This window comes from Elaeis guineensis, chromosome 2 (assembly GCF_000442705.2).
Source record: "Elaeis guineensis isolate ETL-2024a chromosome 2, EG11, whole genome shotgun sequence".
In the NCBI taxonomy this organism is placed as follows: Eukaryota; Viridiplantae; Streptophyta; class Magnoliopsida; order Arecales; family Arecaceae; genus Elaeis; species Elaeis guineensis.
Window position 1 is genome coordinate 71,349,123 of NC_025994.2, and position 25,413 is coordinate 71,374,535.

The following is a 25,413-nucleotide window of genomic DNA, read 5'->3' on the forward strand; positions in this document are numbered from 1 at the left end:
TCTGGTGCAACTGAGCCACTGTAACCAGCTGAGAACAATCAACCCTGGGAAGGGCCCGCACATCCACAATGGTGGAAGACCTTAGTCTTAATATTTTCTTAGAAAAATTTGATTTAGGTCTCATTAAACTTGACTTGACATAGTCATAACAATTATGACTAACCTAGTGGCATGGGTTAGCTCGAATTGTTAGCTACCTCAAATCAGAACTGGATCGACACATATGGCCAGGTAAGTGAAACCGGTGGGAGGGATATGCCATTAACTTGACTAGAATGCATTCGAGTCGAGTAGCTTTCAATTAAAAATCAGTCGGTCGCATCTGTCCAACTTACCTTAGACACCAAATTAGCGAACCAAACCAATTGGGTTAGTCTATAATTCAAACTCTAACCACTGAGTCAAATTAGGTCTTAACTTGATCGAGTCACATCTAAATATGATTCGATCTTGATCTAGACTTAATCCTATTAGGCTGGTCAATTATTAGCTTTCATGATCCCACCTAACCAACTTTTGATTCGATTTGATTAACCGCTAGACCTAATTGAGCTACCCAAGCCCGAACCCAATTTTATGAAAATGACTTAGATCTAAAATTCTTAATTTTAGATCTAATTTAATTTCATAAGCTTAATTTATTAATTAAATCTTGGGTTCATAAATAAAATATGTAAATAAATCTTAGGATTTCAGGATCTAGGATTTTGCAAAAAAATAAATTTTGATTTCTGATTAAGGATGAACGTACAGCACCCCTATACGCCATAAGAACACCCCATTGAATGAGAGGAGAGGGTCTTAAATCCTACTTTATTCTTATGATCGGACGGTCATGAGGAACACCTTAATCAAAAATATTGATTTAACTACAAAACTAGTTAGATCTAAGTTACATATCACATATATAATTTCAGATCTAATTATACATGCTTTGCATACATCTCATGTATTAAAATCTGATCTAATTAGCATACTTTCAGATCTGATACATCATATGTAATATCTAAAAAATAAGATTTAAATTGAACTATTCAATATAAAATCTATTCTAGACAGTTACTAGAACAATTCTACAACTAGTCTAGGCATGCAGCAGATCAATCTTATGAATTAATTAAATTTTATTTTCTATTTTTTGATCCAAATATAGAATTTATAATATCAAAAAATTAGAGAATAAATTAAGTCTAATTTATATTTTAATCATATTAAAACATAAAACTTCAAGACTATTCATAGTTCAAACTATTCCTAGTCTAGTCATGTATCTCATACATGTTAGATCTGCTTAGATTTAATTTTAAATTTTTTAATTTTAGATCCAATTATATCTGATGTGATATCTAAAATCTATTAATATTAGGTAAATAAAAAATAAAAATTAGATCTAAATTAGATCTAAATTAGAGCCATCAACCTGGCTCTGATACCAGTTGAAGAAAAAATCAATTTTTTTCTTGTAGGATCTTCCAGATCTAATGAGATCTGGGACAGAATATTTTTAAAAAAATTATCCTACATTATTTTAGATCTAAGATCTATTAGATCTAATTTTTATTATCTAATATTTAATCTAAAATTAAATATAAAATTTGAGAATTAGAGAAATACCTCTAGGATAACTAGATTACCCTGTAGATGATCGCAGCAATGCCCAAGGTTCAAAAATAGCTACACAGTCGCCTGGCCTCTATCGATATCCACTCGACTAGGATCTGGATCATCTTCTTTTTGTGAATTTCTGCTCCAAAAATTAGATCTGGATCTGATCTGAAAGATTTTCAAACGATCTTCTGAAGCTGGAGCAGTAGCTTCTCGATAAATCTCTGCAGCCTTCTGTTCAGAGAGCCACCATGCCTTGGACAAGCACCAGATGGACGTCCAACTTCTTGGATGTGAAGAGGGGAGAGAGAGGAGTAGAAGAGACATAGAGAAGTGGAGGGGAATCTTGTTTTTGCTGGGTATTGAGCAGAATCACACAACTAGACGCAGACAGGGTTTAAATAGACCCTGTTGCACCGTGCAAGTCCTTCTTGTGCAAATGGCTCCCAAGATGAAGCTTTCACAGAGAAAAAAATCCATTCACGGGTTGGAAGAAAATGTGCGCAGAAAAAGACTAGCAACTGAGATCTCTCCTGCTTCAAACCCTGCTCCTGGTACAGTTTCAACTTCAACTCGATCACCAATCAGCCCAAGTAAGGTACCCCTCTCTGATAAGAAAGTGGAACCCAAAAAAAATATTAATTTTAAGTTTTTTAAAAAAGAAAGGTTCACTATTGGATCAAAGATTAAGGACCAAGGATGAAAATTTTACTACTCTTTAAAAGAAAATACATATGTTGATCTAGTTAGAGAATTTTACCTAAATTTGGGGTATAGCAACGAAACAGTGAAATCTACAGTAAAGGGTGTAGATATTAGCCTAGATCCAGTGCTTTTGGGACAGATCCTACATTTGCTTTGTGAAGGGTATACCAACATGGAACTCCCTATTAAAGAAGAAGGAATCAATGTTATCTTAGGGAGAACCTTTACTGGAAGTCTGAATAAATTAGAGGCAAAGATTCTTTCTATTGAGATGAGGCTGTTACATCATATGGTAACCAAATTATTTTTTTCTAGAAGTGGTAGACATGATCTTCTTTCTGGTAGGAACATCTGCATTATGTACCATGTGATCATACAAACCTCCCTGAACCTCCCTACATTGATGTTTGAGGCCATGAGAGAGACCTTGAACAGGTCTAAGGCACACTTGCCTTTTGGTATGGCTCTCACCTTAGTTTTTTGGAGGTTCGGAGTTAGTTTTGAGGGAGAGGCAGTTGTTAGACTATCTCACTCTGACACTATCAACCGTCACACACTGCATCGCATGGAATTTTTTAAGACTGATAGCGGTTGGACAAAAGGTGTGGAAGAGAGAGCTGAGGATAGAGTAGAGGAGAAAGGACCATCCTCACCTCTTCATGATCACAAAGTAGCATCTCTAGATATTTAGTTTGTATCTGATCACGAGACTGGCCCTTCAGAGTCTGTGAGGAGTATACCTCAGCTACACAGTCAGAGAGCAGGGCACATCCTTCAGAGCTCAGATTGGCAGATGATCAGATTGAGATGATGTCCCAGCGTGTAGCCTCCATACTATCTCAACAGTGTGGTACTTCAATCTTTGCTCAGAGATCGACATCCCAGGATGACTCAGATCAGACTCTGATCCCTCACATTTCTTCTTTTTCCAGATGCTCACTGCACAGTCGGTACATATTGAGCAGCTTGAGAGACATATTTTGAGATTGATAGGCAGAGTACTAGATTTGTAGGGGCAAGTGTTAACTTTAGCCCATCCCTAGCCGCATGAGGATATCACAGAGATCTCAGACCTATCTGCAGAGGCAGCTAGACTTCGAGGAGTCTTAGAGAGAGATTTTGACTTCTTGAGGAGAGAGATCAGGAATCCAGTGAGAATGCTTCTACTCAGTTCAGTACCCTGATGCAGTCTGTTTCGAGAGCCTTGGATCTTTTGGACACCGTCAGACTTTTCCTTATTGCACAGTCCGTAGCTTCTCAGCTTCAGGATCTTCTCACCCCTCTACCCGTGCTGGTATCTCTACCTGTGGCCAAGGCAGACGTGGTTGAGGTCGTGCCCGTAGACTTGATCCTACATCTCCTCACCCCATCTCTGATTCTTCAGACACTGATCCATCCAGCCATGATATCTATTAGATCTAGATTAGTTAGACTTCTAAGTCTAGAATCTATCTTTTAGCCTTTGTACTTTGTTAGCTGATTGACTCTTGGATAGCTTCTATCAATGACTTTTGTATTAACTCATATGTATTGAAACATCTATGTATTCAGTCACTTTTTGAATATATATATATATATGTGTGTGCTTTGACTTTCAATGAATATTTGTGATTGGAATCAAATTAAATTATCTTATATTTACTATAATGAGGAGGAGCAAAGAAATAAGCAATCAAAGAAGGAGGCTAAAAAAGTAAAATATGGTATCAAAAAGGGGGAGTAAAGAAAATATATCCTTTTTGTCATCTTTCTTTTCTTTTCTCTATCATTAAAATCTCTTAAGATCTTAATTGATGCTATCAAAAAGGGAGAGTAAAGAAAGTTTGTCCTTTCAAGATCTCTTACAAGGAGGAGTCAAGAATCTTAATTGATGCTATCAAAAAGGAAGAGTAAAGAATCAAAATCTAATTTGAGCAATAAGCAATAAAAAAATTAGTAATAAGCAAAATTGTTCAGCAAATGTGTCAAAGAACCAAAATCGTCAACTCTTTTTTATCTAATTTTCAAAGCAAATAAACTTATAAGCAAATTTCAAATTGATCTTCAAACTGCTTCTGATGCATTTCGTTCAAATACTTGGCTATGATATTTAAGTAATGCATCTTCATAAATTCAAAATTCATGTTCAATGCTTTATATATGCTTTTGCTCAAGTATTTTATCATCATCAAAAAAGAAGAGATTGTTGCTAGAGATTGTTGCTCCTTGAATTGATTTTGATGATTACAAAGCATTTGAGGGGGTTACTAATAATTTTAGCTTGGAAAAAGATTTATTATATTTCAGGAGCAAAATCATAATTTTATCAAATTCTGATTTGAAAGTCTCAAGAGCAAGAACAGAAGATTTGTAATCTATTGGAGGCAATTTCAATATTTTTGGATGTATATTTTGAAAGAAAAATATGTTTACATATTTGAGTCGACCCCACGAGTCGACTCATGGCAAAAGGGGCTGAACGACATGTTGAATTTTTGGCTGGCACACCCTATGAGTCAACCCCATGAGTCGACCCCTATGCATGAGTCGATCCTATAAGTCGACCTCTGCAGCAGTGCAGGCCAAACTTACAGAACAGTCATTTTCTATTCTGTGCCATAGAGGTCGACCCCATGAGTCGACCCTATGAGTCGACCTCTGCTGCAGTATAAGCCAAATTTACAGAAATCATTTTCTATTCTGTGCCACAGGAGTCGACCCCATGAGTCGACTCATGTGCATGGGTCGACCCTGTGAATCGACTCCTGCAATGAAAAAATTTTGCAATGATTAATTTTTTGCTCGTTCTGACTGTATTTAATGCCCATTTAATGTGCTCTAACGGCTTAATTTCAGTCCAGATTACTCTCCATCATTATTTAAAGTTATAAAAGGAACTTAAAAGAAGAAATCAAAAATAAGAAAAAAGTGTTTGAAAAGGTTCTTCAAGCATTTATTTCAATCCTAAACAAGAGCCCTCTTGAAGTTAAAGAAGCTTTCATTTCAAGTTCACCAACCCCTCAAGAGCTCATTCAAGTCTTCAACCACCTTGAGAGAATTCAGAAAAGCTTGCTTCTCTTTGTGTAAAGTGTAGTTAAAGCTTTATTTGCTCATTAAAGGAGCTACATCTGTATTTCTGTGTAATTAATTATCGTACTTCTTTTGAGTTATTATTTTTATTTTGAAAGAATTTCAAAACATGAAAAGATTGATCCGAACCTTGAATCGGATTGTATTGGGTTGGCTTGTACCCGAAAAATAAGTGTTCTAGCTTGAAATAGCTAGAGTCGGAGGTTTCGATGTTGTATTCGGGTTAAATACAGTTTTGTAAATTTGAATTTTTAAGTAGGAGCTTGGGGAGTAGATGTAGGTGCAAGGTTGGCACTGAACCACTATAAATCTTCTTGTTTGTATTGTGTTTACTTGCTCTCCTTTTTTAAATTTCTTTATCCTCTTGCATTCTTGCATCCAACTTCTACACCTTGCATAAATTATACTCTCCATATTTATCCTGCTCATTGTTAAATAATCCTCATAGTTGTAAGTTAATTTTAAATTTTTAAAAATTTAATTCACCCCCCCTCTTGGGTTGCATAGCTGGACAACAAGTGGTATCAAAACTCAGTGCTCTAGTCCTACTTTGATTTAACTATCAAAGAGTTAAAGATCTATGGCAACTCAAGTTGGTGCTTCACTAGTCGAGGGGCAGTCCACTAACCAACCTTCACTTTTCAATGGTTCAAACTATATCTATTGAAAAGCTCGGATGAAAATCTTTATTCAAGCACTTGACTATGATATGTAGAGTATCATAGTAAATGGACCACACACACCCACTAAAATAATTGATGGTGTGGAATCAACCAAACCCAAAAGAGAATGGGATGAGGTTCATAAGAAAATGGCTCAACTAAATATAAAAATCATAAATATTTTGTATTGTGCTCTAGATGCTAATGAATTTAATCATATTTCAACATGCATGTCTGCTAAAAAAATCTGGGATAGATTAGAAGTAACTCATGAAAGAACTAACCAAGTGAAGGAATCAAAAATCAACATGCTTGTGCATAAATATGAACTTTTTAAAATGAGCATGATGAGTCAATTACTGAAATATTTACTCATTTTACTGATATTATTAATGATTTAAAAAGTCTTGGTAAGTCTTATTCTAACAGTGACCTCATGAGAAGATTCTTAGGTCTTTACCAAGAATTTGGGAGGCCAAAGTGACCGCAATCCAAGAAGCCAAAGATCTGAACATCCTATCTTTGGAAGAGCTTCTAGGATCGCTGATGACTCATGAACTGAGCATGAAATAACATCAAGAAGAAGATGTCAAAAAGAAGAGGATAATCATCCTCAAATCAACTGCTCAACCTGATGAGAAAACTGATGATATAAAAATGAAGAGCAAGATGAAGAAATGGCTCTCATTACTAGAAGATTTAAGAAGTTTTTGAAGAAAAAAAGACAAGAAATGAGGAAGAGGCCACCTACAAAAGGGGAACATAGCAAAGAAAAGGATAAAGACCAACTCCTTATTTGTTATGAATGCAAGAAACTAGGATACTTTAAGTCTGAATGCCCACAACTGAAGAAGGATCCCAAAAGGTATAAGAAGAAGGCCATGATGGCTACATGGAGTGGAAGTGATGAGTCAAGCTCCGAAGAAAAAGAGTCAAATGAACAAACCAACTTGTGCCTTATGGCACATGAAAATGAGGTAAATATTGAAACTCCTATTGACTTTACCTTTGAAGAACTTCATGAAGCTTTTTATGATCTAATTGATGAACTAAAGAAGCTAGGGGTAAAGAACAAAGAATTAAAGTCAAGAAATCAATCTTTACTAAAAAAATTGAGAGCATCTCAAATGAAAAATCTATCCTGTCTCAAAAAAATTGAATTTAAAGAATGAGATTACCAAGTTGAAATCAATGGTTGAAAATTTTACTATAAGCTCAAATAAACTTCACATGATACTTGACAATTAAAAAGCCATTTATGATAAAACCGATCTTGGATATAACCCTTTAAAGAAATAAAAACTTCTGAAAAATATCTTTGTAAACTCATCATACAATAAATTTTCAAAAATAACTTGCTTTAAATATGGTAAAGCAGGATACAAATCCTACTTATGTCTTTTCAAAAAATCTAAAAATTTTAATGTAAAGAAAATATGGGTTCCAAAAGGAACCATTATGACTAACTTAAAAGGATCCAAGAAAACTTAGATACCTAAAGTCAAAACTTGATTCTTGTGTGTAGGTGTGTCTAGCATCCCAAGGAGCAAAATGAAAATGGTATCTTGATAGTGGGTGCTCAAGACACATGACTGGTGATGAATCCCAATTCATCACACTTGATGCTAAAAATGAAGGGATGATCATCTTTGGAGACAATGGCAAAGAAAATATCATCGATATAGGTAACATTAGTATCACTCCCTCCAAGTATATTGAAAATATTTTATTAGTAGACGTTTAAAACATAATTTATTAAGCATCAGTCAATTTTGTGATAAAGGATACAAAGTCATTTTTGAATCTTCAATTTGTATTGTAACTAGTCCTATTAATGAAGGCATTAAATTTGTTGGGCATAGACATGTAATATTTATATGGTAGATTTGAATGATCTTTCTAAAATAAACATGCAATGCCTAGTAGCCTTGAATGCCAAGATTAATGAGACTAGTTGGCTTTGGCATCATAAGCTTGCACATATTAGCATGCATTCTCTTTCAAAACTTATTAAAAAAGAATTAGTTATTGGCTTACCCAAATTAAATTTTGAAAAGAATAGATTTTGTGATGCATGCCAAATGGGTAAACAAACTCGAATCTCATTCAAATCTAAAAATATTATTTCAACTTCTAGGCCATTAGAACTATTGCATATGGATTTATTTAGACCCACTAGAACTACTAGTCTAGGTGGAAAATAATATGACTTCGTAATTATTGATGATTTCTCTCATTTTATATGGGTCTTCTTTTTGGCACATAAGGATAAAATTTTTCATGTTTTCTCAAAATTTTATCGAAAAATCACAAATAAAAAAAGATTTTAATTCAAAATATTCGAAGTGATCATAGAACTGAATTTGAAAATCAAGATTTTAAAAAATTTTGTGATGAAAAAGGTATTGACCATAACTTTTCAGCATCTAGGACACCCCAACAAAATGAGATAGTAGAAAAAAAAATAGAACTCTTGAAGAAATGGCCCGTACCATGCTATGTGAAAGCAACCTTCTAAGATATTTTTGAGTGAAAATAATTAACACGGCATGTTACATATTAAATCATGCTTTAATCAGATAAATTTTAAAGAAAACTCCCTATGAGCTTTGGAAAGGAAGAAAATCAAACATTGCATATTTTCATGTCTTTGGTTGTCGATGTTTTGTTTTGAACAACGGTAAAGAAAGACTAGAAAAATTTGATGCAAAATCTGATGAAGCAACTTTTCTTGGTTACTCCTCTTTTAGCAAAGCTTTTAGAATTTTAACAAAAGAACTTTAGTAGTAGAGGAGTCAATACATGTTGTTTTTGATGAATCTAACGATCTTCCTTCAAGGAAGAATGAAGGTATTGATGATGCAGATCCTCTTATAGAAGGGATAAAGGAGATCACTCTAAAAGACTCAACCATTCAAGATGATGATGATCATAAAGACAAACAGAATGAGAAAGGTGAAGAACAATCTGTAGGTATAAATGATCTACCCAAAGAATGGAGGTATGATCACAATCATCCTAAAGAACTAATCATTGGTGATCCTACACAAGGTATAAGAACTCGCTCTTCACTTAAAGATGCATTCAATCATTTTGCTTTTGTCTCTCATCTTGAACCTAAAACCATAGATAAAGCTGAAAAAGATTATAATTGGATAAATACAATGCAAGAAGAACTTAATCAATTTGAAAGGAATAATGTATGGACTTTAGTTTCAAAACCTAAAAATTATTCTATAATGGGCACAAAATGGGTATATAGGAATAAATTAGATGAACATGGAAATGTGATAACAAATAAAGCAAGATTAGTAGCAAAAATTATAATCAAGAAGAAGGAATTGATTTTAATGAGACCTTTGCACCTGTTGCTAGATTAGAAGCAATTAGACTTCTACTTGCATATGCTTGCTTTATGAATTTTAAGTTATTTCAAATGGATATCAAAAGTACTTTTTTAAATGGATATATTGCTGAAGAAGTTTATGTAGAACAACCTCTAGATTTTGAAAATCATGCTTTTCTTAATCATATTTTTAAATTAAATAAAGCATTATATAGTTTGAAACAAGCACCTAGGGCTTGGTATGAAAGGCTAAGCAAATTTTTGCTCAATAATGATTTTTCAAGAGAAAATATAGACACAACTCTATTTATTAAAAGAAATCAAGATGATATCTTAGTTATTCAAATATATGTCGATGACATTATTTTTGGATCTACTAATGAAACTCTTTGTCAAGATTTTGCTAAGCTCATGCAGGGGGAGTTCGAGATGAGCATGATGGGAGAACTTACATTCTTCCTCGAATTTCAAATCAAACAAACAAAGGAAGGAATCACCATCATCCAAACCAAATATACAAGAGAACTACTCAAAAGATTTGGAATGGAGGGTTCCAAAATAATTGGTACACCCATGAGCCCATCATGTAAGCTTGACAAGGACGAAGGAGGTAAAAATATAGATTTAAAATTTTATAGAGGCATGATTGGTTCTCTACTATATTTAACTGCTAGTAGACCAGATATTATGTTTAGTATTTATCTTTGTGCTCGCTTTCAATCAAATCTAAAAGAATCACATTTAAATACTGTTAAAAGAATTCTTAGATACTTAAATAGTATACAAACTCTAGAACTATGGTATTCTAAGGACTCATTAATTGACTTAATAAGTTATTCAGATGCAGATTTTGCTGGATGTAGATTAGATAGAAAAAGTACTAGCGAAACTTGCCAATTTCTTGAAGTTAACTTAATCTCTTGGTTTCGCAAGAAATAAAACTCGGTAGCACTGTCTACGGCCGAGGTCGAGTACATTGCAGTTGAAAGTTGTTGTACTCAAATCTTATGGATTAAGCAACAACTTGAGGACTTTGGCATCAAACTCATTGAAACTCCTATAAGATGTGATAACACTAGTGCTATAAACCTAACTAAAAATCCAATTCAGCATTCTAGATCAAAACATATTGAGATAAGACATCATTTCATAAGAGAACATGTCCAAAATAAAGGTATAATTTCTGATTATGTTTGTACTGAAAAATAATTGGCTGACATCTTTACCAAGGCCTTAAGTGAAGATAGATTCTATGAAATTAAGAGAGAAATCCTTGATCTATCAGCTTAAGTATCTCTCTGATTCCAAATTCTTAATGCCAAAAAAAAAATTTATTGAACCAATTTTTGAGAGCTCAATTTTATTTTTTTTTATTTTGAGCTCAAAAGCTTAAATTATCATTCATATGATCAATAATTGGGTAAATATCTTTCTCCTAAAGTTTCAAATTTTTTGGAAATTATTTCATTATTTTTTTGAATTTCTCTGAGCCATGAGTCGACCCCCAGGGTCAACCCTAGGGTAAACTTATAATTATGTCAAAACCCTTCGAATGCTCTCTTTTTATTGGGAATTTCTCCTACAACCGACCCAGCTCTCCACCTTCTTCCTCCCTCCGAACCTAAGGCTCTCCATCTCTTCTCCCTCAAACCTAGATTATTCCCAAATCTATTTTCCCACTCATTTTCATCCTTCAAATCGACCATTTAGGAACCAAGTTCCTCTTCTCTTCCCTCCTCATTTGGGACAGTTCAAGCTTACCCTAAACTCTACCCGTCTTCTCCAAATCGGCACCTCTTCCCTCCAAAATCTCTACCTTTACAGTAAAATCCCTTCCTCTCTCCCTCTCATCTAGTCTCCTAAGCTCCATGCAAGTCCTTCTTGTGCAAATGGCTCCTAAGATGAAGCTTTCACAGAGGAGAAAATTCATTCGCGGGTTGGAAGAAAATATGCGCAGAAAAAGACAAGCAATCGAGACCTCTCCTACTTCAAACCTTGCTCCTGGTATAGTTTCAACTTCAACTCGATCACCAATCAGCCCAAGTAAGGTACCCCTCTCTGATAGGAAAGTGAAACTCAGAAAAAATATTGATTTTAATTTTTTGAAAAAGAAGAGTTCACTATTGGATCAAAGATTAAAGACCAAGGATGAAAATTTTACTGCTCTTTAAAAGAAAATACATATGTTGATCTAGTCAGAGAATTTTACCTAAATTTGGGGTATAGCAATGAAACAATGAAATCTACAGTAAAGGATGTAGATATTAGCCTAGATCCAGTACTTTTGGGACAGATCCTACATTTGCCTTATGAAGGGTATACCAACATGGAACTCCCTATTAAAGAAGAAGGAATCAATGTTATCATAGGGAGAACCTTTATGAAAGTCTGAATAAATTAGAGGCAAAGATTCTTTCTATTGAGATGAGGCTGTTACATCACATGATAACCAAATTATTCTTCCCTAGAAGTGGTAGACATGATCTTCTTTCTGGTAGGGACATCTGCATTATGTACCATGTGATCACACAAACCCTCCTGAACCTCCCTACATTGATGTTTGAGGCCATGAGAGAGACCTTGAACAAGTCCAAGGCACACTTGCCTTTTGGTATGGCTCTCACCTTAGTTTTTAGGAGGTTCGGAGTTAGTTTTGAGGAGGAGGCAGTTGCTAGACTATCTCACTCTGATACTATCAACCGCCACACACTGCATCGCATGAGATTTTTTAAGACTGATGGTGGTTGGACAAAAGGTATGGAAGAGAGAGCTGAGGATAGGTAGAGGATGAAGGACCATCCTCACCACTTCGTGATCACAGAGCAGCATCTCCAGATATTCAGTTTGTATCTGATCACGAGACTGGCCCTTCAGAGTCTGTGAGGAGGTATACTTCAACTACACAGTCAGAGAGCAGGGCATATCCTTCAGAGCTCAGATTGGCAGATGATCAGATTAAGATGATGTCCCAGCGTGTAGCCTCCATACTATCTCAGTAGTGTGGTACTTCAGTCTTTGCTCAGAGATCGACATCCCAAGATGACTCAGACCAGACTCTGATCCCTCACATTTCTTCTATTTTTCAGATGCTCACTGCTCAGTCGGTACGTATTGAGCAGCTTGAGGGATATATTTTGAGATTGGCAGGCAGAGTACTAGACTTGCAGGGGCAAGTGTTAACTTTAGCCCATCCCCAGCCACATGAGAACATCACAGAGGTCTCAGACCTATTTGCAGAGGTGGCTAGACTTCGAGGAGTCTTAGAGAGTGGTTTTGACTTCTTGAGGAGAGAGATCAGGGGATCCAGTGAGAATGCTTCTACTCAGTTCAATGCCCTGATGCAGTCTGTTTCGAGAGCCTTAGATCTTTTGGACACCGTCAGACTTTTCCTTATTGCACAGTCCGTAGCTTCTCAGGCTTCAAGATCTTTTCACCCCTCTACCCATGCTGTACCTCTATCCGTGGCCGAGGCAAACGTGATCGAGGTCGTACTCATGGACTTGATCCTACATCTCCTCACCCCATCTCTGATTCTTCAGACACTGATCCATCCAGCCATGACATCTATTAGATCTAGATTAGTTAGACTTCTAAGTCTAGAATCTATCTTTTAGCTTTTGTACTTTGTTAGCTGATTGACTCTTGGATAGCTTCTATCCATGACTTTTGTATTAACTCATATGTATTGAAACATCTATGTATTCAGTCACTTTTTGAATATATATATATATATATGTGCTTTGACTTTCAATGAATATTTGTGATTGAAATCAAATTAAATTATCTTATGTTTGCTATAACGAGGGGGAGTAAAGAAATAAGCAATCAAAGAAGGGGGCTAAAAAAGTAAAATATGGTATCAAAAAGGGGGAGTAAAGAAAATATATCCTTTTTGTCATCTTTCTTTTCTTTTCTCTATCATTAAAATATTTTAAGATCTTAATTGATGCTATCAAAAAGGGGGAGTAAAGAAAGTTTGTCCTTTCAAGATCCCTTACAAGGAGGAGTCGAGAATCTTAATTGATGTTGTCAAAAAGGGAGAGTAAAGAATTAAAATCAAATTTGAGCAATAAGCAATAAAAAAATTAGTAATAAGCAAAATTGTTAAGCAAATGTATCAAAGAACCAAAATCGTCAACTCTTTTTTATCTAATTTTCAAAGCAAATAAACTTATAAGTAAATTTTAAATTGATCTTCAAACTGCTTCTGATGCATTTCGTTCAAATACTTGGCTATGATATTTAAGTAATGCATCTTCATAAATTCAAAATTCATGTTCAATACTTTATATATGCTTTTGCTCAAGTATTTTATCATCATCAAAAAGGGGGTGATTGTTGCTCCTTGAATTGATTTTGATGATTACAAAGCATTTGAGGAGGTTACTAATGATTTTAGCTTGAAAAAAGATTTATTGTATTTCAGGGGCAAAATCATAATTTTATCAAGTTCTGATTCGAAAGCCTCAAGAGCAAGAATAGAAGATTTGTAATCTATTGGAGGTAATTTCAATATTTTTGGATGTATATTTTGAAAGAAAAATATGTTTACATATTTGAGTCGACCCCATGAGTCGACTCATGGCAAAAGGGGCTGAACGGTACGTTGAATTTTTGACTGGCACACCCTATGAGTCGACCCCTGTGCATGAGTCGACCCTATGAGTCGACCTCTGCAGCAGTGCAGGCCAAACTTACAGAACAGTCATTTTCTGTTCTGTGCCACAGAGGTTGACCCCATGAGTCGATCCCTGTGCATGAGTCGACCCTATGAATTGACCTCTGCTGTAGTATAAGCCAAATTTACAGAAGTCATTTTCTGTTCTGTGCCACAGGAGTCGACCCCATGAGTCGACTCATGTGCATGGGTCGACCCTGTGAGTCGATCCCTGCGATGGAAAAACTCTACAACGACTAGTTTTTTGCTCGTTCTGGCTACATTTAATGTCCATTTAATGTGCTCTAACGGTTCTATTTCAGCCCAGATTACTCTCCATCATCATTTAAAGTTATAAAAGGCACTTAAAAGAGGGAATCAAAAATAAGAAAAAGATTTTTGAAAAGGTTCTTAAAGCATTCATTTTAACCCTAAGCAAGAGCCCTCTTGAAGTTAAAGAAACTTTCATTTCAAGTTCACCAACCCCTTAAGAGCCATTCAAGTCTTCAACCACCTTGAGGAAATTCAGAAAAGCTTACTTCTCTTTGTGTAAAGTGTAGTTAAAGCTTTATTTGCTTATTAAAAGAGCTATATCTGTATTTCTGTGCAATTAACTATCATACTTCTTTTGAGTTGTTATTTTTATTTTGGAAGGATTCCAAAACGTGAAAAGGTTGATCTGAATCTTGAATCGGATTGTATTGGATTGACTTGTATATGAAAAATAAGTGTTCTAGTTTGGAATAGCTAGAGTCAGAGATTCCAACGTTGTATTCGGGTTGAATACAGTTCAGTAGATTTGAATTCCCAAGTAGGAGCTTGGAGAGTGGATGTAGGTGCAAGATTAGCACCAAACCACTATAAATCTTCTTGTTTGTGTTGTGTTTACTTGCTCTCCTTTATAAAAATTTTTTATCCTCTTGCATTCTTGCATCCAATTTCTACACCTTGCATAAATTACACTCTCCATATTTATCCTGCTCATTGTTAAATAATCCTCATAGTTGTAAGTTAATTTTAAATTTTTAAAAATTCAATTCACCCCCCTCTTGGGTTGCATAGTTGGGCAACAACAGATTAACTAAAGAAGAAATCTTTAAAGTCAATGATTGTGAATCATTATCAATCTGTAAATCTTGTCTTCTTAAAAAGATGACTAAATCATCTTTTACTGAAAAAGATGAATAAGCCAGTGAAGTTCTAAATCTAGTACATAATAACATATGGACCAATGAACATATGTACCAGAGGTGGGTATTACTACTTCATTATATTTACTGACTATCTATCGAGATACGGGTACATCTATCTTATGAAACATAAATTTGAATCATTTGAAATATTCAAACGATTCCATAATGAGATTGAAAAATAAACTGAAAAGAGTATTAAAACTCTTCGATCTGATCGAGAAAGTGAATACTTCACCAGTGAATTTTTGACATATCTAGAAAAGAATAAAATTCTCTCACAATGAATCCTCCTGAGACACCACAACATAATGGAGTCTCAGAAAGAGGAATCAAACTTTGTTAGACATGGTTCGATCCATGATGGACTTTGCAAGTATGTCGATCTTCTTTTGGAGATATGCACTCGAATTTGCCTGTTATATACTTAATAAGATTTCGAGCAAGTCTATAAATAAAATACCATATAAGATGTGGATTGGGTGTAAGCTGGTGCTCTCACACCTTAGGATTTGAGAGTATCCGACTTATGTCAAACATGTAAGAATAGATAAGCTTGGATCTAAATTTGATAAATATTTATTTATTGGGTATCCAAAAGAAACTAAAGAATATTACTTCTATCTTGCTGAAAAATAAAATGTGTTCATCAGCCATAGGGCTATCTTTTAAAAAAAGAGTTTCTTAGAGAAGGAACTAATATCACTAATATTGAAGTTGATGAAGTTCAACAGATAGAAGAACCGATACAAACAAATGAAAATACAGAACTAGATTTGATTAGATCAAACTCAGAGTCTGTTGTAGAGGTACCTTTGAGGAGATTCAGTAGAGTATCGCATCAGCTGGATAGGTACTACGATTTCTTGGTTTGGAATGATGATCCTGTGGAACTTGATGAAAACAATGAGGATCTGATCATCTACATAGATGCCATGCAAAGATCCGACTTTGATAAGTGGTTTGAAGCCATAAAATCAAAAATAGAGTCTATGAAGATCAATGATGTATGGATACTCATTGATCCACCTGAAGGGGTAAAATCCATAGGGTGTAAGTGAATTTTCAAAAAGATAAAAGGTGCAGACAAAAAGGTGGAGACCTATAAAGTCTATTTGGTTATCAAAGAATATCATCAACGTTATGATATTGACTATAACGAGATATTTTTTTCTCTGGTAATACTTAAATCCATTTAGATTATGCTTGCGATAGTGGCACATCTAGATTATGAAATCTGATAAATGGCTGTCAAAATCGCTTTCTTAAATGGAAAGCTGGAAAAAGAGGTGTATACGATACAACCTGAAGGATTCACATACATAGATGAATCTAAGATGTGCAAGCTTTAAAGATCCATTTATAGATTGAAGAAGACGTCTCGAAGTTGAAACATGTATTTTGATAAGATGATCAGAATGTATGGCTTCGTTAAAAATAGAGAGGAACCTTGTATCTACAAATGGGCTAATGATCCTATGGTCATATTTCTTGTATTGTATATGGATGATATTCTCTTAATCGAAAATGACATTCCTACATTACAAGATATAAAAGTTTGGCTATCATTACAGTTTTTCATGAAGGATTTGAGAGAAGCATCCTACATCCTAGAGATGAAGATTTATAGAGATGATCTAAGAGGTTGCATAAATTGTTCCAATCCACGTACATAGGTGCTGTGTTGAAATGGTTCAGCATGGAGAATTCTAAGAAAAATTATTTTTTGATAGGCTATGGAATTACTCTCTCTAAGAAGAATTATCTGACCACTCTGCAAAAAAGAGAGCGTATGTGTAGAATCCCATATGCCTCAGTAGTAGGATCTATTATTGTTGCCCAGCTATGCAACCCAAGAGGGGGGGTGAATTAAGTTTTTAAAAAATTTAACGTTAGTTTAGAACTATAAAGATTAAATAACAATGAGCAGGATATATGTAGAGAGTGATTTAAGCAAGGTATAGAAATTAGATGCAAGAATGCAAGTAGATAAGAAAATTTAGAAAGAGAGTAAGTACAATATAAACAAATAAGATTTATAGCGGTTCGGTGCCAACCTTGCACCTACATCCACTTCCCAAGCTCTTACTTGAGAATTCAAATCTACTAAACTGTATTCAACAAGCATACAACGTCGGTACCTCCGACTCTAGCTATCCCAAGCTAGAACACTTATTTTTCGGATATAAGCCAACCCAATACAATCCGATTCAAGGTTCAGACCAATCTTTTCAAGTTTTGAAACTCTTACAAAACTAAAGATCAAGATAAAATAGAGTATGTGAGTTAATCACATGAAAATATAAATTTAGCTCCTTTAATGAGCAAATAAAACTTTAAATATACTTTACACAATAAGAAAGAAGCTTTTTTGATTTTTTTTAAGATGGTTAAAGACTTGAATGAGCTCTTGAGAGGTTGGTGAACTTGAAATGAAAGCTTCTTTAACTTCAAGAGGGCTCTTTGCTTAGGGATAAAATAAATGCTTGAAAAACCTTCTTTATTCCCTCCTTTAAGTGCCTTTTATTACTTCAAATGATGGTAGAGAGTAATCTGGATAGATTTAGAGCCGTTGAAGACCATTAAATGAGCATTAAATATAGCCAAAATAAGCTGAAAACTAGTCGTTGCAAAGTTTTTTCGTCACAAGGATCCACTCATAGGGTCGACTCATGCATATGAGTCGACTCATGGGGTCGACTTCTATGGCACAAAAGAGAAAATGATTGTTCTATAATTTTAGTGTACACAGCAACAGAGGTCGACTCATAGGGTCGACCTCATGGGATCGATTCAATTTTATAAACATGATTTTCTTTCAAAATATGCATCCAAAAATTTTGAAATTTCCTTCAATAGATCACAAATCTTCTGTTCTTACTCTTGAGGCTTTCGAGTTAGGACTTGGTGAAATTATGATTTTGCCTCTGAAAAATAATAAATTTTTTTTCAAGCCAAAATCATTAGTAACCTCCTCAAATACTTTGTAATCATCAAAATCAATTCAAGAAGCAACAATTATGTATGCCATGACATGTATGAGACCAAATATGGCATACTCACTAGAGGTAGTGAGTAGGTATCAGTCTGATCTGGGTGAGAATTATTGAAAGATTGTAAAAATCATCCTTAAGTATTTAAGAAATACTAAATATCAATGGCTCATTTATGGAGAATCTGACTTAAAATTTATAGGATTTATAGATTTCAATTTTCAATCAATCATGATGATAGCAAAAGTGTATTAGGATATATATTTATCCTAAATGATTAGACGATCTATTGGAAGAGTTTCAAATAGCACACTGTAGCCGATTCTGTTTGCGAGATGGAGTACATTGCGACATCCGATGCTGCCATCGAAGTTGTTTGATTGTGAAAGTTCATCAGAGAGCTTGGAGTGGTTCCCTCAGTTAAAGGTCCAGTTCTCCTGTATTGTGACAGCACTGGTGCCATCGCTCAAGCAAAGAAATCTAAGTCCCATCAAAGAACCAAGCATATCCTCTATCGCTATAACCTTATTCATGAGATCGTAGATCGAGATGATATCAATCTTCAGAAGATTGATAGAAAGAAGAACCTGACCGATCCATTCACTAAAGCCCTCAGAATCAAGAAGTTCGATGATCACAAATGGAAGATGGATATTAGATATTGTTCCGATTGGCTTTAGTCTAAGTAAGAGTTGTTAAAAAATATGTCCTAAAGTCAATCATCTATTTATAAATGATTGTGCTATTTATAAATTATATATGAATTATTAATAATAAAAATTATTTAATATTTTCATCATAAATTATGTATCTTCTTTATTGAACTCATTGTTATGATGAAATACTTAGAACAACTTCTAATCGATAAAAAAAAATTTATCTATAATTCTTAAACTTGTTCGCGATCAAATGATATGTTATTACTAGGATAATAATGTTTATCAGATATAGATCATTGTATACCATATGGGTTGGTTGTCCTCATAACCAAGGAGTGTGGAGATATTGATATAGTATGCAGATGAAATGTAGGAGTATATTTCACTGAACATGACCAACTATGGAGCACTCTGCTGTCAAGACTAGCTCGAAAAGGATATGAGTATAAATATCCCTCCAATCTGAGATCACCACAATGATTTACAAGTAACTCACTATGCTTTGATACCAGACTATTTAAATTTTTAATTTAGTGATAGAAGATTTTTAGGAGCAGTCAAGTACTTATGAAGTCAGTGTATGAGTTAAGATGGGATTGATCGTTTCTGATTTCAGGAGATAGTGCTACATTGTGTTTCAATTTAGTAAAATCTCGATCAGGATAATCCTTGTAGGGAGTCACAAGATTTATAAGATTAAGACACAAATTAGGTGTACTGATTAAAAGTTGGTAGTTTAACTCTGAAATCATCCTGAGCATTGAGAATCAAAGAGATGAATTATACGGTAACCATTTGCCACTAGGTTCTTGAATGTTGCTTTGCAATCATTCGGTCTATCTGAATATTGAGTATCATTGCTAAATGGTTACTTCGATTAGTATAAAAATTTATTTCTATGCTACTGATTTAGGTTTAAACCTATGGGGTCACACATAATAAAAATTTTTATCTGATCAAATGGCTGATCAACGATTAAGAATCATCCAAGAGTATAATCGTCAATATGATTGATGATCAACCTTATGTGAAAATTATGATAAAATAATTTACTAAAATTTACTAAATTATCAGAGAATTAATTAGTAATTAGATTACTGATTAGCTCGATTTGATGGAGCAATAAAATTTGGATCAAGTCTAATTGAATTAGATTTGATTAGGTTTGATTTAATTAGGTTATGAGATGACCTAATTGCTAAAAAAAATTGATTTATGATTTAATCAGAACTTAGACTTAATTAATTATTGATTTGATTAGGATTTAATTGAGGACATTAGGTGCCTATTTGAATTAGGTTCACTAGTCTTCTTTGGCTCTAACCAAATATGATTTGGATTGAACCAAATTGTATGAACCCAAGAGTCCAATTGGATTGGACTAAACCCTAGCACCAACCACCTTATCCATGCCCACTTTGTTCATGCAAAATTCAGATTTTGCATGATGTTTCATCGTGCCAATAGATGTTTCTCGCCCCTTCTCAACACCCAAGTGGATGATGATAAAATTTGGTTCAAGTTAAATTCAAATCTGATTTGAATAGTGATAAGGATAAACCCTTGTTTGAATTTGATATTATCCCTATCCTATCCTGTTGTTAGATGCCAACCTTAAGAAGGCTGGTTTTTGGGCATGTAAAAAATGATCTGAGAATCATCGGAGAAGTTTTTTTTATCGAGAGAAAAATCAAGGGAAATGTTGGGCATGAGTTTTATGGGCGTGAGGTTTCTTTAAAGTGTGGGTTTCTAAATCCTTAATCTAGGGATTTTGGGAAGAGAGAAAATAGCAATTTCTATTTTCATTTTCCTCCTCCTCCATTTATCCTCCCAAAGCTTTCTTCTCCTCCGAAAGAGTCTGAGTAGTTCAAAGAATGTGTGTGAATAAGCCATTATGTGGTCTCTGCAAGAGCTAGCACTCTCTGGAGGTTGATCAGCATGAGGGCTTCATGTGGACATCCTATAGAGGCCGGATATTTTGTGCAGCTGCTCGGTATCAGAAAGAACCTATTATCATAGTTTTCAATTACGACGATCTTCTATCCATACTCAGGTATTGAGTTCTAAACTCAATCATACTGTAGATATGATCTACCGCATGCACTGATATGATCTATGCTTGCTGTTTTCTCTTTAGATTTTATATATGCAATATATTTATGTCATCGATCCTGCCTAGGTAGTTTATTAGATCTAATCTAATGTATGCGTAGTAAATTAAATTGTTTAATCTAAGTCATTTTCACTAAAAATTGTAAAAATATATGCATGAAACTACCTATGTTTCCTTCATAAGGAACTTATCATATAAACATTATAAAATAATTATAAGTTTAAAAGAGAAATTTAGATTAAGATTGTATCGGGTCGGGTTCAGGGCAAGATACACCATTATCCATAGTCGAGTCAAACCTATTTCAATTTTTTTTTTAAAACCCATACATGGTCCGAATTTTAATCGGATCGAATAAAATCCATCTCATTTAGATCGAGCAGGATCATATATCCAGAGGGTCGGCTAAACTAACAGTCTCAAGGGTAGTGGGGGGTGTTGGTGCTCGCTTGGTACAAGCAAGCAAAAATGGGAACCATAATTTGTTTTTTTTTTTTTAAATGAAGGCTTTGTTCACAGTTGCAGAGCATCCCAAAATTTTGATTTATTCACTTCTTCCTAGAGACATTCATCTATGAATCATAATGTTTAAGCGTGAGGCCCGGAAGCAAGCCGTGCATAGGCCATTGTAGACCCGCCCCTCCTCTTCGCACTTGCAGCACCACCCACGGTCGCCGTCTTCAATAGTGGAGTTCTCGTCGGTGACTGAGAGACATCTAACCCTCTCTTGGGCCTCCTCCGCCATGCCGTCATCTTCTTCTAGCCTCCAGTAGTGGGACTGGCACCCGCTTCCACCACCGCATGACATCTTCCTTTTCTGGCTCTTCACCACAATGCTCCTTATTCTTAGGAATTCAAGGTGGCTCCACGATCGTGAACCACATTTCAATCTAGAGTAATTCTTTGTGCACTGCGTGCGGTGCAATAGTAGCACACAATCCAATAATATTAAGGCACATAGCATATTTAGATTGGACATACATTAAATATCGCTCAATTTTTTTTTTCTCTAATTTTTAGTGACAAAAATATCCTTTCCTCTATACAACAAAGAAGGAATAGTATTATTGCTTTCTAATATTTTGCATGACTTTTCATGAATATATATGACATCCTGAACCATATATATGACTTCTTATATATTTATGATATTTTGTATAATATATAAGCCTTTTTGATAGTTTGTATGACTTCTTATGAATATATATAACATCTTAAATAATATATATGACATTCTGAACAACATATAAGGCTTTCAATGCTTTGTATGGCTTCCTATATGTATATATAACATTCCGAACAATATATATGATATTTTATGAATATATATAATATTATGAATAATATATATGATTTTTTAATATCTTATATAACCTTTTGTGAGTATATATGACATTCCAAATAATATATATGACTTCTTATGAATATAGATGACGTCCTGAGCAATATATATTGCTTTCTAATACCTTATATGATTCCTATGAATATATACAACATCTTAAATAATATATATAATTTTTTATAAATATATATAATATTTCAAATAATATATTTGATTTTTTAATATCTTATATGATATTAGAAAGTCATATATATTACTCAGAATGTCATATATATTTATAAAAAATCATATATATTGTTCGAGATGTCATATATATTCATTAAATATCATATAAGATATTAAAAAATCATATATATTATTCAAGATGTCATATATATTCACAGAAAGTCATATATATTATTTGAGATATCATATATATTCACAGGAAGCTATATATATTCACAGGATGTCATATATATTGTTCGAGATGTCATATATATTCATGAAAAGTCATACAAGATATCATGAAGCCATATATATTATTCAGGATGTCATAAATATATAGAAAGTTATATATAGTTCAGGATTTTATATATATTCATGAAAAATCACACAAAATATTAGAAAATAATAATATTATTTCTTCTCTATTGTATAGAGAAAAGAATATTTTCGTCATTAAAAATTAGAGGAAGAAAAAACTAGGTGGCATTAAATGTATGTCCCATTGTTAAGTATGTTAGGTGTTTTCAGATAATTAGATGGTGCGCTCTACGTCAAATTTATTGTACTGCATGCGATGCACAAAGACTTTCTCTTTCGATCAATCTGGCCTCGTGAAGGATGGGTTGGCCCAACTTGAATCAAAAGTAAGCCCAATTTTCGACTGCAGGGTGGCCCAACATGCATGATCACTTCTAGCAAAGAAGACTTCTTGCCTTCATCCCTGGTGTAACCTAGCCCACGATAGATATTCTGGATAATTTGATTGCAATCTTTTTTCGGTATATGCCCACTAGAGCCAACTAGACCTAACTTAGCTCCCAATAATTGTATTTGAATTTGAGTTGTTTGAATTTTCATGCTAATAGAAATTTTAGGCTTAGCTAATTGAGTTCATCACTGACTTAAAATAAGGAAAGGCAGTATTTTGTGAGTGCTTGAACTAGCTCATATTTTGACCTGACCTATCCATGTTAACTCCTTGATATTTTACTTGGTCAGGGATGATTAAAAGATAACTATGATGCATCTTTGTGCATATCTACATTTGCAATAGCTAAAAGAATATTCATTTATTGTTTACCAGGAAACAAGTAACATGAATGCAGGTAAATAGGAATACGCTTTTTGTCAATTGGAGTCATGGCAGTAATGAAAAACAGCAAATATAGGTTACTACCAAATGGAGAGTTTTTTAGACGAAGTAGAAATTTATACAGAAACACATATTACATAGTGCATGATACCCTTGAATAGGGATGTCAACATAAACAAATACTAGAATATATTATTTGTCCAGGATAATTTTAATCGAAATTAAATTAGGATGGTTTCAATAATAATTTTAAAAATTAAAAATCATTTGGTTTTGGGTGTGGTTTCAATTTTGGTGAATTCATCGATCCAAAATTGAACTTAAAACCAAATCCAAAAGCAGATCCGAAATTGAAAATACCCAATGGTTACTATCCTTAATACACTTTATATTTAATATAAAGTCACATCGAAAACTTCATAGAACAATCTGGACCATCTGCTAGTTCACTCAATGATGAATCTAGACTGTACATTATTTTCAGATATATTTTATTAGATGAGTCGGTATAAATTGTGTTATAGCCCAAAAAAAAAAAAAAAACAAAACAGAGCAACCGGGAAGAAGACTCCCGGTAGGAGTCTTCTTCTCCGGCGAAACCCATGGAAATTAGGACTCCTAGGACCCCTCGGAGTCCTAGGGTGCTCTATAAGAAGACCCCCTCTCTCTTGAGACCGATCATTGGCCTCCTCCCTCTCTCTTTCTCTCCATTTTTCTCGATCGAAGGCCGCGGACACCCTTTGATTTTCCGCCGTGATTGCCGCCGACGAGGTCTCTGGAGGCTGAGGTAAGTTTTCCTCTTCCTCCCCTCTTTCTTCTCCTTCCTCCCCATGCATTTGTGCGTGGCTGCCGGCGACGAAAGTCGCCGATCTTTCGGTCGGAAAAGATGCCCTGTTTTTGGGCCTTTTTCCTTGAATTTTCCGCGCCGGCGATCGGAATTGATCGCCGGCCATCCTCTTCCGTGACCGGGGGAGTGATTCCCGTCGGCCGCCGGCCTCCGCCGCGGCGGCCGTGGCCCGAATGGCCGGTCAAGGCCGGAGAACCCCCACCGTCCCCTGTTCGGCCCGGAAGGAACCAAGGAAAAAGAAGAAGAAGAAGAAAAAGAAAAGAAAAAGAAAAAGAAAAGAAGAAAAAGAAGAAAAAGAAAAAGAAGAAAAAAAAGAAAAGGAAAGAAAAAAAAAAAGAAAAGAAGAAAAAGAAAAGAAGAAAAAAAAGAAAATAATAATAATAAAAATAATAATAAAATATATATATATATATGAACAAATAAGTAAGTAAATAAATAAATAAATAAATAAATTGAAATTGATGAGAGAGAGAGTTTCTCTCTCTTCTCTCTCTTCTTTCAGACTGAACCCTGATTTTCTCTCTCTGGAATTGAACTTTCTCTCTCTACTTTTCTCTCTAAAATTTTCTCTCTCTAGGATATTTCTCTCTCTTGATGGATTTCTCTCTCTAAAGTTATCCTTCTAAGATTAGCATAGGGGAAGGCTTCATCTGATGATTCTGATCGAGTTTAGAGACGAGTCTGATTTTAAACGAAATTTTAATTTTTGGGATTTGTTAGATTTAATTTTGAATTAAAATTAATGTAAAAATATAATTTTGGATAATAGGCACGGAAGAATCTCTTAGAAATTAGTCGATCCGTTCATTTAGTGCTCCGTGAAAGGTAAGTAATGAATCATCTTCTCGAGATATTCCATATTTATTCTGAAAATAAATAATTATTCTCTGAAATTATGCATGATTTATGGAATTATGTTTTGAAAGAA